Genomic DNA, 16,886 nt, shown 5'->3' on the forward strand with positions numbered 1-16,886 from the left:
GGATTGAAACCCAGAACATGAGCCAGAACAGAACCTTAAAGCATAGCAAAATTGCTTATATAAGGGAGAAACCACAAATTACTTGGAAAAGGACACATGTTTCCATTTCTCCTTGATGCATTTTAAGCATGTAGCCCTAGGATTTATGCTTTTGGCTGTGTTCTCTATTGTAATATTAATTTTAGATCTCATCAAATGTTGGCAGCAAAAAGAATCTGCATTGAGGCATTTTGAACCCATTTGCATCTAGATCTTGAGGAGCTGTGTCAGAACGCAGCACCTGTGATTGGGTATAGGCAAGGTCAGTATTTCCCTTCACACATTTATGTTTGCAGATTCAAATATTCCAGTACTTCAGATCCCCTACTGATACTGTACATACAATGTATTTAGTCATGATTGGATTGAGTTGCTATCTTGGAGGTTCAACTTTGGGAAGTGAGACCTGGAAAATGACCTTGTCTTTTTCAACTCATGAAGGTAAGCCCTGTTTTGGATTATTTGTGAAAGAGCACAAGCATCAGAAGCTATGGAGTAAAATTTAAGCAAAGAAGATGGTCCAATGGATGATTATAAAGGAAAAGCAAAGCAAGACTAAAAATAATTACCATGCAGACCAATATGTTATTTCAAGAACATATACATGCTCATTCTTTCTTTAAGGTTGTTTTCACTGTTATGTTCTTTCTTGACAACATTCAACAGCATTTATTCTCCTTAGTCTGGACTTGGCCTTCTCTGCCAATGCTATCATGACTGTTCATACCTGGTTAGAAGAGGGCGGGATTTGAGTCGTCCACCTTGCTTCTGCATTGTGCTCCATCTAGTGGTCTGGTCCAGATGCTTGTCCTTGCACATTACCCAAGGTGCAGCAGTTTTTATTTTGTATTTGCTACATCGTCGCGGAATTGACAGCACTGTCTTCTTACTCAGCAAGATCAAGCCCAGTCTGCTAGTGTTACCGAACCCTAGTTTACGCTCCATCCCCACTATTTCAAACAAAAGATTCATTATTCCAATATAGCAAAGTTCTGATAAAATAACACGCATGTTCCTAATAGTATACTTAATCTGAATACAAAATTAATGATGCCACAGAGAAAACTGAATAGACTGAAATATCTAACAAAAGTCATCATAAAAAGGATGCTTATCATTAAAGCCGCGTAGATGCTCACCAGAAATTTATCAAAGGCTTTCCTAATTTGTACCCAAAGGAGTTATATGGCTTACACATCACAAACTCCCTTAGTAAATGGTAAGCCATCATTATGGTTTCCTATTACTAAATGTCAGTGCTATTCTGTGTCAAGTACAAATAGGTACTGGTGACATTTATTGGCAGCAAATCCTGACAGCCAAACATTTGTCACATAAGGAGTTTCAAATTCTTCAAACAGCATGTCTCAACCACGCACCTTCTTTAAGTGATTAAAGTTACATTAAATTAATTAGAACTTAAGTGGCAGATGCAGTTCAACTTGAATAAGTGTAAAACCATATGGAATCAAGGAACAAAAAGTGGTAGCATATGTTAAATGGGACACAACAAACTGATCAGAAAAGAGATCTAGGGTTACATTGGATGAATTTATGAAACCATCAGTCCAGCTCTGAAACTGCAGTAAAAAATGATGAATAATGGCCAATTACAACACAAGTCAAAACAGATTATATTGCTACAGCAAAAGCAAAATGCTCTGGATGTCAGAAATCTGAAATAAAAACAGAAAAAGCTGAAAATACTCAGCAGGTCAGGCAGCACCTGTGGAATCAGAAATAGAGTTAAATGTTTCAGGTCGCTAACCTTTTGAAAGGTAGATGATTTGAAATTCTGAGGAAAAGTTAAGGAACTTGCAATTGCTGTTTGTTTAGAAAAAGAGAAAAGTCTTGGAGGTGATCTGACAGTAATTTTCAAGATTATGAGTGAAATTGATAATGCCGAACCAGGCAAACTGCCAAAAAGTTCAAATCCAAGGGATAGAAGTTCAAATATGGGAAATTAGGAATAAGAAAGAAAGTCAGGTGGAACTTTTTCATCCAAATAATAATAGAGCTATAGAATAGATTACTGGTGAAGATGAATGAAGCAACCAATATAAAGGAATTCAAGAGATAGTTTAAGCTGTTTTGAGAGAGAGAAAGGAATAAGTAGTATGGTGAACTGACAGGTACATGTGATTGAGATCTAGCAATAAAAGGAGGACATGTTGGGTCTACTGGGCTTTTCCTATTCCTAAAAATCCTTATGTTCTAATTGTGTTCTTTAATCACTCTTTATTTTAAGTTCTTGTCTATTGCCTCTCTTTTGCACAAAAAGAGTAATTTTCTGAGCGCTTCACCCGCAATACTGTGATATGTAGTGCGGCTGCCAAGGTTCACCACTGTCAGCGTACACTGGAAACAGGATTCTCAAAAAGTCAGCTATACTAGAAGTCATATGATCACACTCTTCACAGCTTCTTTAATTGTACAATTTAATCTCACTCTCCACAAAACAGCATCCTTCCTGTGATTAGTTAGCTAGAATTGTACACAATACTCCAGATGGAATGTCATCTGGGTGCAAAAGGGTTTGGATCCTTTTGTAGTGATAAGTTGCAACATGTTTTGTCCAGAAATGTTTCTCTGAAGTATATCATGACAAATTCTTAGTTTTACTAAGTGAAGTGGAAAAGTCACCATACACTAATGTATACCTTTTCCAGATCCAGATATTCTGAGGAAAGATTTTATTTTTACACAATTCAAGAAGAAAAAAGTTATGCAAAGAGTGCTGGAGGCCATCTGGTTGTTGCCATAACCTCACGTGCTGTGGTGGGGAGGTTGTATCATGTGCTACTGATGCATTAACCACAATGCAACAACTCATCTGACTCACTGATACCATTAAAAATGTTTCTGTGTTCAACAACACAGAGACTTTTTGATCCTCAAAACAGTCAAACATCTTACTAAATTGCATATGTATGTATGGATATCCATAGACAAAGAAACTAATGCATTATGGAGGACCCACTATTGGAAGGATACACTTCCTGTGCCCCTCCAAATGCAGGGCTGTCCCCCTTTATCCTCCCTATTCCATTTCTTCCTTCCTCACGTGTGTGTGTGTGTGTGTGTGTGCATAATATATTATTATTACTGTCCAATCTCATTTATATGGAAAATCAACAACAAACAGATGGATATGGATCTTCATCTTTCCTACCTCTTAAAATATAAGGCCATAATTGTTGCAGTAACTGGATTATATCACATTGGAGGTGGGAAGGAGAGTTTTTTTGATTCACTCATGGCTTGTGGGTCTTGCTTGTAAGGCCAACATTTATTGCCCACTGCTAATTGTCCTTGAAAAGGTGATGGTGAGCCACATTCTTGAATACAACTGACTGGCTTGCAAAGCCATTTCAGCAGGCAATTAAGAGTCAACCACATTGCTGTGGATCTGGAATCACATATAGGCCAGACTGGTAAGAACAGCAGATTTTCTTCCCTAAAGAGCATTAGTGAGCCAGTTGGGTTTTTACAATAATCCAGTAGTTACATGGTCACCATTAGTGATACTAGAATTTTTATTCCAGAGTTATTTAATTAATTGAATTTAAATTCCCCAGATGCTATGGTGGAATTTGAATTTGTGTCATCGGAATATTCATCCAAGCCTCTGGGTTACTAGTCCAGTAACATAACCAACCATTAGCTACCATACCCTTGGCCAGTATAACCTGCTTAAAGTGGAAAACAGCATATCCATGGCAAATTGCCAATGACTCTGAAGGCATTGGTTTAAGATTTTTTCTATGTAGTAATATAAAAGCTGCTATTCGCCTGAGCAGGACAGTGATGTGATCACTTTTACCAAGGTAATGTACCAATCTGCATGTATGACAGTATAGTAAACAAAACATGGGGTGGCTGGTAAATAAAGATTATTATAGTGAAGCCTATGTTACTCAAAATCTAATGCTTCCATATCTTGATCAGCCATTTCCTGGGGATAACACTTTTGGCTTTTTTTGCTATTTAATTTCATGGAAATGCACAATAGCAAGCATGTTAAGAAAAGTGCAGAAACAATTGTTTTCATAGTATTTTTGTGCTTTCATTCCTATGCTCACAGATATTTTGAATCCAATTATATTATAATATTTATAACTTACTGTTTGCTTTTACAGTGCTTTTCTCCTGAGTCTTTTTGCTATCTTTTTTTCTGACTGTTCTTTTTATGGTTCCTGTTTCTCTTTTTCTATTTGTTGTTCCTTTTGCTTTTTTTTCCTCTTCTGTAGTTTTTCTGATGTGTTTCTCACGTTGCCCCTCCTCTCCATTATTTAGTATTTTATTTTTTTGCTCTCAAGTCACTACTAATATGACACAGAAAAAAGCACTACATGCTGCCCAATCAATCACAAAAATTTCGCATGCAGTTACAGCAAGTAATTAGGAAGACAAATGGAACATTGGCATTTATTACAAGGGGGATGGAGTATAAAAGTATGGAAGTCTTGCTATAACTGTACAGGGCATTAGTGAGACCACGCCTAAAGTACTGTATAAAGTTTTGGTGTCCTTGCTTAAGGAGGGATATACTTGCTTTTGAAGCAGTTCAGAGAAGGCTCACTAGACTGATTCCTGGAATGAAAGTGTTGTCTTATGAGGAATGATTGAGCAGGTTGGGCCTATACCCATTTGGGGTTTAGAAGAATGAGATGCAACCTTATTGAAACATCTAAGATTCTGAGGGAGGTTGACAAGGTAGATGCTGAGAGAATGTTTCCCCTCGTGAGGAATCTAGAAATGAGAGCACAGTTTCAAAATAAGGGGTCTCCCTTTTAAGACGCAGATGAGGAGGAATTTCTTCTCTCAAAGGGTCATTAATCATTGGAATTCTCTTCCCCAGAGAGCAGTGGAGGCTGGGTCATTGAATAAATTCAAGGCTGAGTGAGACAGATTTTTGATGTACAAGGGAGTCAAGGATTATGGGGGACTGGTAGGAAAGTGGATTGAAGGCCACAATCAGATCAGCCATGATCCTATTGAATGGCAGAGCAGGCTTGAGGGGCCGAATGGCCTACTTCTACTCCTATCACATGTTCTTATGTTTTTAAATAGCTAAAACTTTCAGCCATTTTTGTAGTTTTTATGGTCACTGAAGATCCCATAGTTTGAATAGTCAGGAATTCCTTTCTCGTACTTTTATTAACATGGAAATCCAGTAAGAAACAAAAATCTCCACTGAGATGGAAACACTACAATTCATTCATGAAATGACTTCTGTGGTCTGTGAAAGGTCCGTGATAATCAACAAAGTGGCTCAGATCTTGACAAATTAAACTGATAAATGGGCTTGGATGTGCAATACTGACCCTTTTTTGTATTACTGAGCAGCCAAGAAATGGCCAAGGCCATAGTGCAGGATAAAAAGTAAGCAGTAATTAGGTGATGTCAAGCTTATGTTTTAAAAGTCAAAAAATCATTGCACAGGTGTTACAATCAGGTGAGGAGGGATTGCAAGGCTCCCCTAATGTCCCTCTCCTGGGTTGACTGCAACAGGGTTTATATCTTTTAAACAGTGGATGTGCTTACCAATTCAGTGAGTGTTTAATCTTTTACCTTTGTTGTGATCATAAAAGAACCAATCGAACCAAACAGACAGATTTTCATGAGTTTAAACAAGAAAGAGGTTAGTTTATTGTACTTAAAATCTAAACCCAATCTAAGTAAGATAATAATGAAATTACCCTCCAAATTCCACACATACCCACACACACACCCACACCCACACACACACAAATAGATTACAGAGTGATGAGGAATAGTTTGGTTTGGATTAGAGTCCAGAACAAGTAAAAATAATATACAGTCTGTGGGGTCTGGTAAGTCAGTTGTTTTCTGGTTGAAGTTGTGGTCCTGAAGTCTCTGGCTGGTAGAAGTACTTTGCAGCTGGCCCACCTGGTTCAGGTTTTTCTTGGAAACAGTGACGTAGGTGGCTTTCTTCCCCAGGTCTCTGTCTGTAGCAATGATAGACTTGGATGTTCCGTAGTCACAGACAGGTTTCAAACTTGCAATGTTATCTGGAGAGAGAGAGAGAAAGAGAGACACACACAGCTCCACTGGGGTCCTGTCTGGTTAGCACTTGAAGCTTGTCTGCTGTGTATAACAAAATTCCAAGGTTTACACAGCTTGGGGAGACTACCACATGGTCCTCTCAGTACCCTTTGTTTTTAATGAGGTCCAAAGTCTAAAACCTAAATCTCTCTCAGGTTGTATTGTCAGTGTTCACCCCCTGGAGGGACGTCTCCACTCATGAATGCTTCAAGATGGCTTTGAATGTCCCACTTACAAGTGTAATACTGGATAATTTATTCAGTTATCCAAGTCATCCTGGATGTGAGCCTTGTTGAACATGTGTCTCCAATTCAATGTCCTGGAATGTGAGGTATTTCAATGCAAATTGTGGTGGCCACCTTGGCTGCCAGCTTTTTAAAAGTTAAATGTAGGACCCCAGCTTTCCTTTTTAAAAGTTTAATGAAGGTTTCCAACTGATGAATTAAAAAGTCCTCATTTACCATAGCCTGTTTTCTTGACAACAACTAAGACTGAAAAAGGAAAAGTTTTCTCAGTTTTGTGGTCATGGCAAAGAATCAGTTAGTGTAGAAGATTGTGGAATGCATCTTGATTTTAACGTGGTGAGGTCATAGAGAGAAAGATTTGCATTTATAGCACTTTTCACAACCACCAGATGTCTCAAAGCACTTGCCAGCCAATGAAATACTTTTGAAGTGTCGTCACTGTTGTAATGTCGGAAACACAGCAGTTAATTTGCATACAGCAAACTCCCACAAACAGTAATATGATAATGACCAGATAATCAGTTTTTGTGATGTTGATTGAGGGACAAATATTGGCCAGGACACTTGGGATAACTTCCCTGCTTTTCTTTAAAACAGTGCTATGGGATCTTTTACATCCACCTGAGCAGGCAAATGGGGACTTGGTTTAACATCTCATCCAAAAGTCAGCACTCCCTCAATACTGCACTGGTACATCAGTCTTAATTTTTCTGCTTAAGTCCTGGAGTGGGATTTGAACCCAAAACCTTCTAACAGCAGAGGCAAGAGTGCTACCAACTGAGCCACAGCTGACACAATGTACACCAATGATCTAAGATTGTATATTTGGTGGTCCAAGAAACAAATAGGAGTGTTCAATTGAACACCAAAACCAATAATATTGATAAAATAGAGAGCAGTAAGAAATAATAAAGAGAAAGAGAGTGAGGACATGTTCAATTGTGTGAGGGTTATTGCCAATATTTTCTACGAAGTACGACAGAGCCACTGAGAACAGGATATAAGCATGAATTTCATTTTCTAAAAACTAATGTGGATTCAAAGTAAATATTGTAACTAGTTCTATATGTGTGTTAAATTTCTGTCAGCACAGTTTAGAGAAAATGAAAGAAAAAAGTTCACACTTCTGAAAATGTTTAAAATTATGAACAACAGCAAACCAGTAAAGACTGGCATCAGACAGTTGGCACCAGAAAGTGGGCAACCCATCCCTCACTAGACCAGTGCAGGTGTATAAACCACAGTTCCCATGGTTGGTAGGCAGGCATTTCCACAATCATTAGCAAAAAGGCTGTAATAGGAAGAGGCTGAGACAGTGGTTACAGCAGACACTTCTAGTGTCCAGTAACAACAAATGTTCTGTCAACAAGCAGCTCTTATTGTATCATTAGGAAAATCAAACTGCCCTGTGGCATTTTCTGTGTTGGTAATACAACCTTTTATATTAAAAAAGTGCAGGTTTTTTTGGATTGCAGCATTGGGTCTATCACAGTGTGCAGCCAGGGCTGAGAAGAATTATTGGAGACAGTTGAGGCTTGGAAGCAAATGGCACTGCAGTGAAACAGGACAAGGCCGACTGAGCATACTGTTGGGGTGTTTGAATATTTGGAGAACAAAGGTCACATGTATAGAAGACTGATGTAAGACTAAATTGCTCATTGCACAAATGTTTTAACTCAAGTGTTGGAGATGGGATTTGACATGTTAGCTTTTGAATCTGCCTATGGTCTGCTGGGATGGGAGTACTGTTAGAAGGAATTTGAAAATTTGTTGTCACAGTGCACTGTCGATTTATGCTGAATTCAACGGGTCAATATTTTTATATGAAACATAAATAAACCTACATATTCAACTGGTTGGACAGATTGGACATGGATAAAATATTTATTTTGTAGATTACTATAGTTTGATTCGTGCTGTTATTTTAATGGCTTAACATGTTTATTTACCTTGATCTTTGTTTTAAAGAATGATGGAATGTTTCTAGCTTATATATTTCAAATATTTTCACTTTGCAGTACTTTGCTGTTGCACTTAACTTTATTTTTAATTATATCATCTCTGTACCCTGCGTTTAGTTGTAGGTGTAATGTATCACATGACTAAAACATACACTTTCATCTTAACCACCTCATTCTGACTTTGGACATATTGATTACTTAGAATCCCTTTATTTAGCCTTTCTCACACAATTGCAAGCTGCCCCATATGCATGCTTGACACACTTTTCAACATCTAAGGAAACTGTCCAATGATACGATTCACTTATCAGAAAACTTTGACACAATGATCTTTTCACCAAATACCACTTTAATTTGCGTGCTGATTGGCTCATTCATGTTTTGGGAAACAGGTGGTCATTTGCATGGTGAGGTCATGACTCTTCAAAATTGAGGCAATTTGGCAATCCATTTAGGCTTTCAGGAAAAAGAAGCACCTAATAAGAGTGTTCATAAACCAGTGGGATTGCTCCCCATTGTTTGAAGACGTTAACTCATCTTGAAATAAAATCCTAAATATTCCTGGGGAACTGGGATTAGTTCTGTGACAGGAGTAGGTTGTACTGATGGGATGACATGACAAGAACTCGGACCAGGGAGGTTAACTGCAATGGTGTGTGATGGTTTTTTTAAATTCATTCATGGGATGTGGGTGTCAGTGGCTAGGCCACCATTTATTGCCCATCCCTAACTGCCCTTGAGAAGGTGGTGGTGAGCTGCCTTCCTGAACCACTGCAGTCCATGTGAGGTAGGTACATCCACAGTGCTGTTAGGAAGGGAGTTCCAGGATTTTGACCCAGCGACAGTGAAGGAACGGCAATATAGTCCCAAGGCAGGATGGCGTATGACTTGGAGGGGAACTTGCAGGTGGTGGTGTTCCCATGCATTTGCTGCCCTTGTCCTTCTAGTTGGTAGAGGTCGCGGGTTTGGAAGGTGCTGTCTAACGAGCCTTGGTGTGTTGCTGCAGTTCATCTTGTAGATGGGTACATACTGCTGCCACTGTGCGTCAGTGGTGGAGGGAGTGAATGTTTGTGGATGGGGTGCCAATCAAGTGGGCTGCTTTGTCCTGGATGGTGTTGAGCTTCTTGAGTGTTGTTAGAGCTGCACCCATCCAGGCAAGTGGAGAGTTTTCAATCAGACTCCTGACTTGTGCTTTGTAGATGGTTGACAGGCTTTGGGGAGTTAGGAAGTGAGTTACTCGCCACAGTATTCCTAGCCTCTGAACTGCTCTTGTAGCCATGGTATTTATATAGCTACTCCAGTTCAGTTTCTGGTCAAAGGTAGCTCCTAGGATGTTGTTAGTGGTGGATTCAGTGATGCTAATGCCATTGAATGTCAAGGGGAGATGGTTAGATTCTCTCTTTTCAGAGATGGTCATTGTCTGGCACTTGTGTGGCGCATATGTTACTTGCCACTTATCGGCCCAAGTCTGGATATTATCCAGGTCTTGCTGCATTTCTACATGGACTGCTTCATTATCTGAGGAGTCGCGAATGGTGCTGAACATTGTGCAATCATCAGCGAACATCCCAACTTCTGACCTTATGATTGAAGGAAGGTCATTGATGAAGCAGCTGAAGATGGTTTGGCCTAGGACACTACCCTGAGGAACTCCTGCAGTGATGTCCTGGAGCTCAGAAGATTGACCTCCAACAAACACAACCATCTTCCTTTGTGCTAGGGATGACTCCAACCAGCGGAGGTTTTTCCCCCGATTCCCATTGACCTCAGTTTTGCTAGGGCTCCTTGATGCCATACTCAGTAAAATGCTGCCTTGATGTTAAGGGTAGTCACTCTCACCTCACCTCTTGAATTCAGCTCTTTTGTCCATGTCTGAACCAAGGCTGTAATGAGGTCAGGAGCTGAGTGGCCCTGGCAGAACCCAAACTGAGCATCACTGAGCTGGTTATTGCTAAGCAAGTGCTGCTTGATGGCACTGTTGATGACACCTTCCATCACTTTACTGATGATTGAGAGTAGACTGATGGGGCGGTAATTGGCCGGGTTGGACTTGTCCTGCTTTTTGTGTGCAGGACATACCTGGGCAATTTCATAAGATCATAGATCATAAGAACTAGGAGCAGGAGTAGGCCGTCCGGCCCCTCGAGCCTGCTCCACCATTCAATAAGATCATGGCTGATCTTTTCGTGGACTCAGATCCACTTACCCGCGCTCCCACCGTATCCCTTAATTCCTTTATTGTTCAAAAAGATATCTACCTTAGCTTTAAAGACGTTTACTGAAGAAGCGTCAACTACTTCACTGGGCAAGGAATTCCATAGATTAACAACCCTCTGGGTGAAGATGTTCCTTCTTAATTCAGTCCTAAATCTGCTCCCTCTAATCTTGAGGCTATGCCCTCTTGTCCTAGCTTCACCTGCCAGTGGAAACATCCTCTCTACTTGTATCTTATCTATTCCCTTCATGATTTTATATGTTTCTATAAGATCCCCCCTCATTCTTCTGAACTCCAATGAATATAATCCCAATCTACTCAGTCTCTCCTCATAAGCCAACCCCCTCAACTCCGGAATCAACCTAGTGAACCTCCTCTGCACCCTCTCCAGTGCCAGTATATCCTTTCTCAAGTAAGGAGACTAAAACTGCACACAGTACTCCAGGTGCGGCCTCACCAGTACCTTATACAGCTGCAACATAACCTCTCTGCTTTTAAACTCAATCCCTTTAGCAATGAAGGACAAAATTCCATTTGCCTTCCTAATTACTTGCTGTACCTGCAGACCAACCTTCTGCGATTCATGCACAAGGACACCCAGGTCCCTCTGCATAGCAGCATGCTGCAACTTTTTACCATTCAAGTAATAATCCTTTTTACTGTTACTCCTACCGAAATGAATGACTTCACATTTATTAACATTGTATTCCATCTGCCAGACCTTTGCCCACTCACTCAATGTATCTATGTTCCTCTGCAAAGTTTCACAGTCATCTGCACACTTTGCTCTGCCACTCATCTTAGTGTCATCTGCAAACTTTGACACCCTACATGTGGTCCCCAACTCCAAATCATCTATATAAATTGTAAATAACTGCGGTCCCAACACCGATCCCTGAGGCACACCACTAGTGACTGATTGCCAACCAGAATAGCACTCATTTATCCCCACTCTCTGCTTCCTGTTAGTCAACCAATCCTCTATCCATGCTAATACTTTACCCCTGACGCCATCCATCCTTATCTTATGCAGCAACCTCTTGTGCGGCACCTTGTCGAAGGCCTTTTGGAAATCTAGGTACACCACATCCACTGGGTCCCCATTGTCCACCTTGCTCGTAATGTCATCATAGAATTCCAAAAGATTTGTCAAGCATGACCTGCCCTTCATGAACCCATGCTGCGTCTGCCCAACGGGACAATTTCTATCGAGTTGCCCTGCTATTTCTTCCTTTATAATAGACTCAAGCATCTTCCCCACTACAGAGGTTAAGCTAATCGGTCTATAATTCCCCATCTTTTGTCTACCTCCCTTTTTAAACAGTGGCGTCACATCTGCTGTTTTCCAATCAACTGGGACTACCCCAGAGTCCAGCGAATTTTGGAAAATTACCGTCAGTGCACCTGCTATTTCTCCCGCCATCTCTTTTAGTACCCTGGGATGCATTCCATCAGGGCCAGGAGACTTATCAATCCTTAGCTCCATTAGCTTGCCCAACACTACCTCTTCCGTAATAATGATTGTTCCCAGGTCCTCACCTACATTCGTCTCTTTGTCAATTACTGGCATGTTATTCATGTCCTCCACTAAGAAGACCGATACAAAATACCTGTTCAATGCCTCGGCCATTTCATCATATCCCATAACTAAATTCCCCTTCTCATCCTCTAAAGGACCAACGTTTACTTTAGCCACTCTTTTTCGTTTTATATATTTATAGAAACTTTTGCTATCTGTCTTTATATTCTGTGCTAGTTTTTTCTCATGTTCCACCTTACTTTTCTTTATAGCTCTTTTTCTAGCTTTCTGTTGACCTTTAAAGTTTTCCCAATCTTCTAGTTTCATGCTGCTTTTGGCCACTTTGTATGCCTTCTTTTTCAATTTGATAGCCTCCCTTATTTCCTTAGACACCCATGGCAGATTACCCCTTTTCTTCCAGTCCTTCCTTTTCACTAGAATATACTTTTGCTGAACACTTTGAAAAATTGCTTTGAAAGTCCTCCACTGCTCGTCAACTGTCCCACCATAAAATCTTTGTTTCCAGTCCACTTTAGCCAAGTCCTCCCTCATTCTATTGTAGTCCCCCTTGTTCAAGCACAGGACCCTGGTATTGGATTTTATCTTCACACTCTCCATCTGTATTCTAAATTCAACCATACTGTGATCACTCCTTCCAAGAGGATCCCTAACCATGAGGTCATTAATTATTCCTGTCTCATTACACAGTACTAGATCTAGGATAGCTTGCTCCCTCATCGGTTCCATTACATACTGTTCAAGAAAACTATCACGGATACACTCAACAAATTCCTCCTCAAGGCTACCCTGACTGAGCTGGTTCGACCAATCTACATGTAGATTAAAATCCCCCATGATAATTGCCGTACCATTTTTACAGGCATTAGTTATTTCTTTGTCTATTGCCCGCCCCAATGTGATGCTATTATTTGGTGGCCTATAGACTACGCCTATCAATGACTTTTTCTTCTTAGAGTTTCTAATTTCCACCCAAATGGATTCAACCTCATTCTGTATAGAACCTATATCATCTCTCAGCACCGCCCTGATGTCGCCCTTGAGTATCAGAGTTACACCACCTCCCTTACCTTCCTGTCTGTCCTTCCGAATAGTCTGGTACCCCTGGATATTTAACTCCCAGTCGTGACCAACCTGGAACCATGTCTCCGTAATGGCTGCCAAATCATATTTATTCGCGATGATTTGTGCCGTTAACTCATCAACCTTGTTACGAATGCTACGAGCATTCAGGTAAAGTACCTTTATGCTAGCTTTCTTACCCTCATGATTCCCAACATCTCTAATAATAACTCCTGAGTTATCCTTCCTTTCTGCTTCTTTCATCGTCTGACTTGAACCTAAACCCTCCTGCACACATATTAGCCTGCTGCTTACCTTTTTATTTATCATCATACTCCCTGTCGTTTTCCCTTTCCCTTCCCCCCGAGTCACTAGTTTAAAGTCCTAGAGACCACCCTATTTATCCGTTTCGCTAGAACACTGGTTCCAGATCGGTTCAGGTGGAGACCGTCTCATCGGTACAGATCCCCCCGGTTCCAAAACTGATGCCAATGCCCCATGAAATGGAACCCCTCTTTCCCACTCCACTCCCTTAGCCACATGTTTACTTCCCTAATATTCTTATCTCTAAGCCAATTTGCACGTGGCTCGGGCAGTAATCCGGAGATTATGACCCTCGAGGACCTGTTCCTTAATTTCGTTCCTCGTGCTTTATAATCCCCAAACAGGTCCTCCATCCTATCCTTGCCTATGTTGTTAGTCCCAACGTGGACCACAACAACTGGATCCTCCCCCTCCCCCTCCCCCTCCCGCTCCAATATCCTTTCAAGCTGGTCAGAGATGTCCTGCACCCTGGCACCGGGCAAGCAACACACCATGCGGGACTCCCGATCCGGCTTGCACAGGATACTATCTATCCCCCTAATTATAGAATCCCCTATAACTACCACTTGTCTTTTTGCTCCCCCCTCTTGAATGGCCTTCTGCACCATGGTGCCATGGTCAGTTGGCTCATCCTCCCCGCAGCCCTTTTCCTCATCCACACAGGGAGCAAGTATCTCATACCTGTTGGATAAGGTCAAAGGCTGAGGCTCCTCCACTCCTGAACTCAGGATCCCTTTACCTGCCTCACTTGCAATCACACCCTGTTGTCCCTGATCACTAACTGAATTTGAATTACTTAATCTACCAGGTGTGACTGCCTCCTGAAACAAAACGTCCAGGTAACTCTCCCCCTCCCGGATGTGCCGCAGTGTTTGAAGCTCAGATTCCAGATCATCAACTCTGAGCCGGAGCTCTTCCAGCAACCAACACTTGCTGCAGATGTGGTCCCTGCCGTTCACAATGGGGACAGCCAGCTCCCACATCATACAGCTACAGCACATCACCTGCCCAGCCATCTCTGCTTAGTTAATTACTTTATTACTTTATATAAATTTATGAGTTAAATACTTTCTGATACTTCTCTGCTATGGTCTTTTTCAAATAACCAATAGATAAATCAAAAAAAGTAAGTAAAAAAAGAAAGTAAATTTTTAACCAATCACACGATACAGAAGAAATAAAAAAGCTTACCTTATCAACACACCAGAGTCCTTTTTTTTGGTTAGAGGAGGAGGGCGGATGGGAGACACTACATGTGCAGTGTCTCGGGTTCAGCCACTGCCCAAATATATAAGTTTTTACTTACCCAGCAGTCCCCTGTTCCACTGAAACAAACGGTAATCTACTTTAAGATGAAACTGACTTCCCAGCTGGTCACTCGCTCGCACTGCCTCTGCTTCCGAAAAAGCTGCTGCACCTAATTTTCCACATTACCAGGTAGATGCCAGTGTTGTAGCTGTACTGGAACAGCTTGGCTAGGGGCGCGGCAAGTTCTGGAGCACAGATCTTCAATGCTATTGCCGAAATATTGTCAGGGCCCATAGCCTTTGCAGTATCCAGAGCCTTCAGTCGTTTCTTGATATTTTCCAGTTCTCTTCTCAACCTAATGTATGTTAGTGAGTTAGAGATACAGCACTGAAACAGGCCCTTCGGCCCACCGAGTCTGTGCCGACCATCAACCACCCATTTATACTAATCCTACACTAATTCCATATTCCTACCACATCCCCACCTGTCCCTATATTTCCCTACCACCTACCTATACTAGGGGCAATTTATAATGGCCAATTTACCTATCAACCTGCAAGTCTTTTGGCATGTGGGAGGAAACCGGAGCACCCGGAGGAAACCCACGCAGACACAGGGAGAACTTGCAAACTCCACACAGGCAGTACCCAGAATTGAACCCGGGTCACTGGAGCTGTGAGGCTGCGGTGCTAACCACTGCGCCACTGTGCCGCGGAATGAATCGAATTGGTTGAAGTCTGGCATCTGTGATGCTGGGGACTACAGGAGGAGACTGAGATGGATCATTAACTCAGCACTTCTAGCTGAAGATTGTTTCAAATGCTTCAGCCTTATCTTTCGCACCGATGTGCTGGGTTCCCGCATCATTGAGGATGGGGATATTTGTGGAGCCACCTCCTCCAGTTAGTTGTTTAATTGTCCACCACCATTCACGGCTGGATGTGGCAGGACTGCAGAGCTTAGATCTGATCCATTGGTTGTGGGATCGCTTAGCCCTGTCTATCGCATGCTGCTTACGCAGTTTGGCATGCAAATAGTCCGGTGTTGTAGCTTCACCAGGTTGACACTTCATTTTGAGGTATGCCTGGTGCCGCTCCTGGCATGCCCTCCGGCACTCTTTATTGAACCAGGGTTGGTCTCCTGGCTTGATAGTAATGGTAGAGTGGGGGATATGCCGGGCCATAAGGTCACAGATTGTGGTTGAGTACAATTCTGCTGCTGCCCCACAGCATCTCATGGATGCCCAGTTTTGCCTTGCTAGATCTGTTCAAAATCTATCCTACTTAGCACGGTGATAGTGCCACACAACACGATGGACGGTATCCTCAATGTGAAGGCGGGACTTCACCTCCACAAGGACTGTGCGGTGGTCACTCCTACCAATAATGCCATGGACCGATGCATCTGTGGTAGGCAGATTGGTGAGGATGAGGTCAAGTATGTTTTCCCCCTCTTGTTGGTTCCTTCACTACCTGCCGCAGACTAGCAGCTCTGTCCTTTAGGACTCGGCCAGTTGTGGTGATACCGAGCCACTCTTGGTGATGCACATTGAAGACCCCCACCCAGAGTACAGTATGTGCCCCTGCCACCCTCAGTGCTTCCTCCAAGTGGTGTTCAACGTGGAGAAGTACTGACTCATCAGCTGGGGGAGGTGGTAATTAGCAAGGGCTTTCCTTGCCCACGTTTGACCCGATGCCATGGGACTTCATGGTGTCCGGAATCAATGTTGAGGAGTCCCAGGGCACATTCCTCCCTATTGTATACCACTGTGCTGCTACCTCTGCCCTGCCAGTAGGACAGGACGTATCCAGGGATGGTGATGGCAGTATCTGGGACATTGCCTGTAAGGTCAGATTACGTGAGTATGACTATGTCAGGCTGTTGCTTGACTAGTCTGTGGGACAGCTCTCCCAACTTTGGCAGAAGCCCCCAGACGTCAGTAAGAAGAACTGTGCAGGGTCGACTGAACTGGATTTGCTGTCGTCGTTTCCGGTGCCTCGGTCAATGCCGGGTGGTCCGTCTGGTTTCATTCCTTTTTATTGGCTACGTAGCGGTTATATACAACTGAGTGGCTTGCTAGGCCATTTCAGAGGGCATGTAAGAGTCAACCACATTGCTGTGGGTCTGGAGTCACATGCAGGCCAGCAGATTTCTTTCCCTAAAGGACATTAGTGAACCAGATGCAT

Source organism: Heterodontus francisci, chromosome 8 (genome assembly GCF_036365525.1).
Source record: "Heterodontus francisci isolate sHetFra1 chromosome 8, sHetFra1.hap1, whole genome shotgun sequence".
In the NCBI taxonomy this organism is placed as follows: Eukaryota; Metazoa; Chordata; class Chondrichthyes; order Heterodontiformes; family Heterodontidae; genus Heterodontus; species Heterodontus francisci.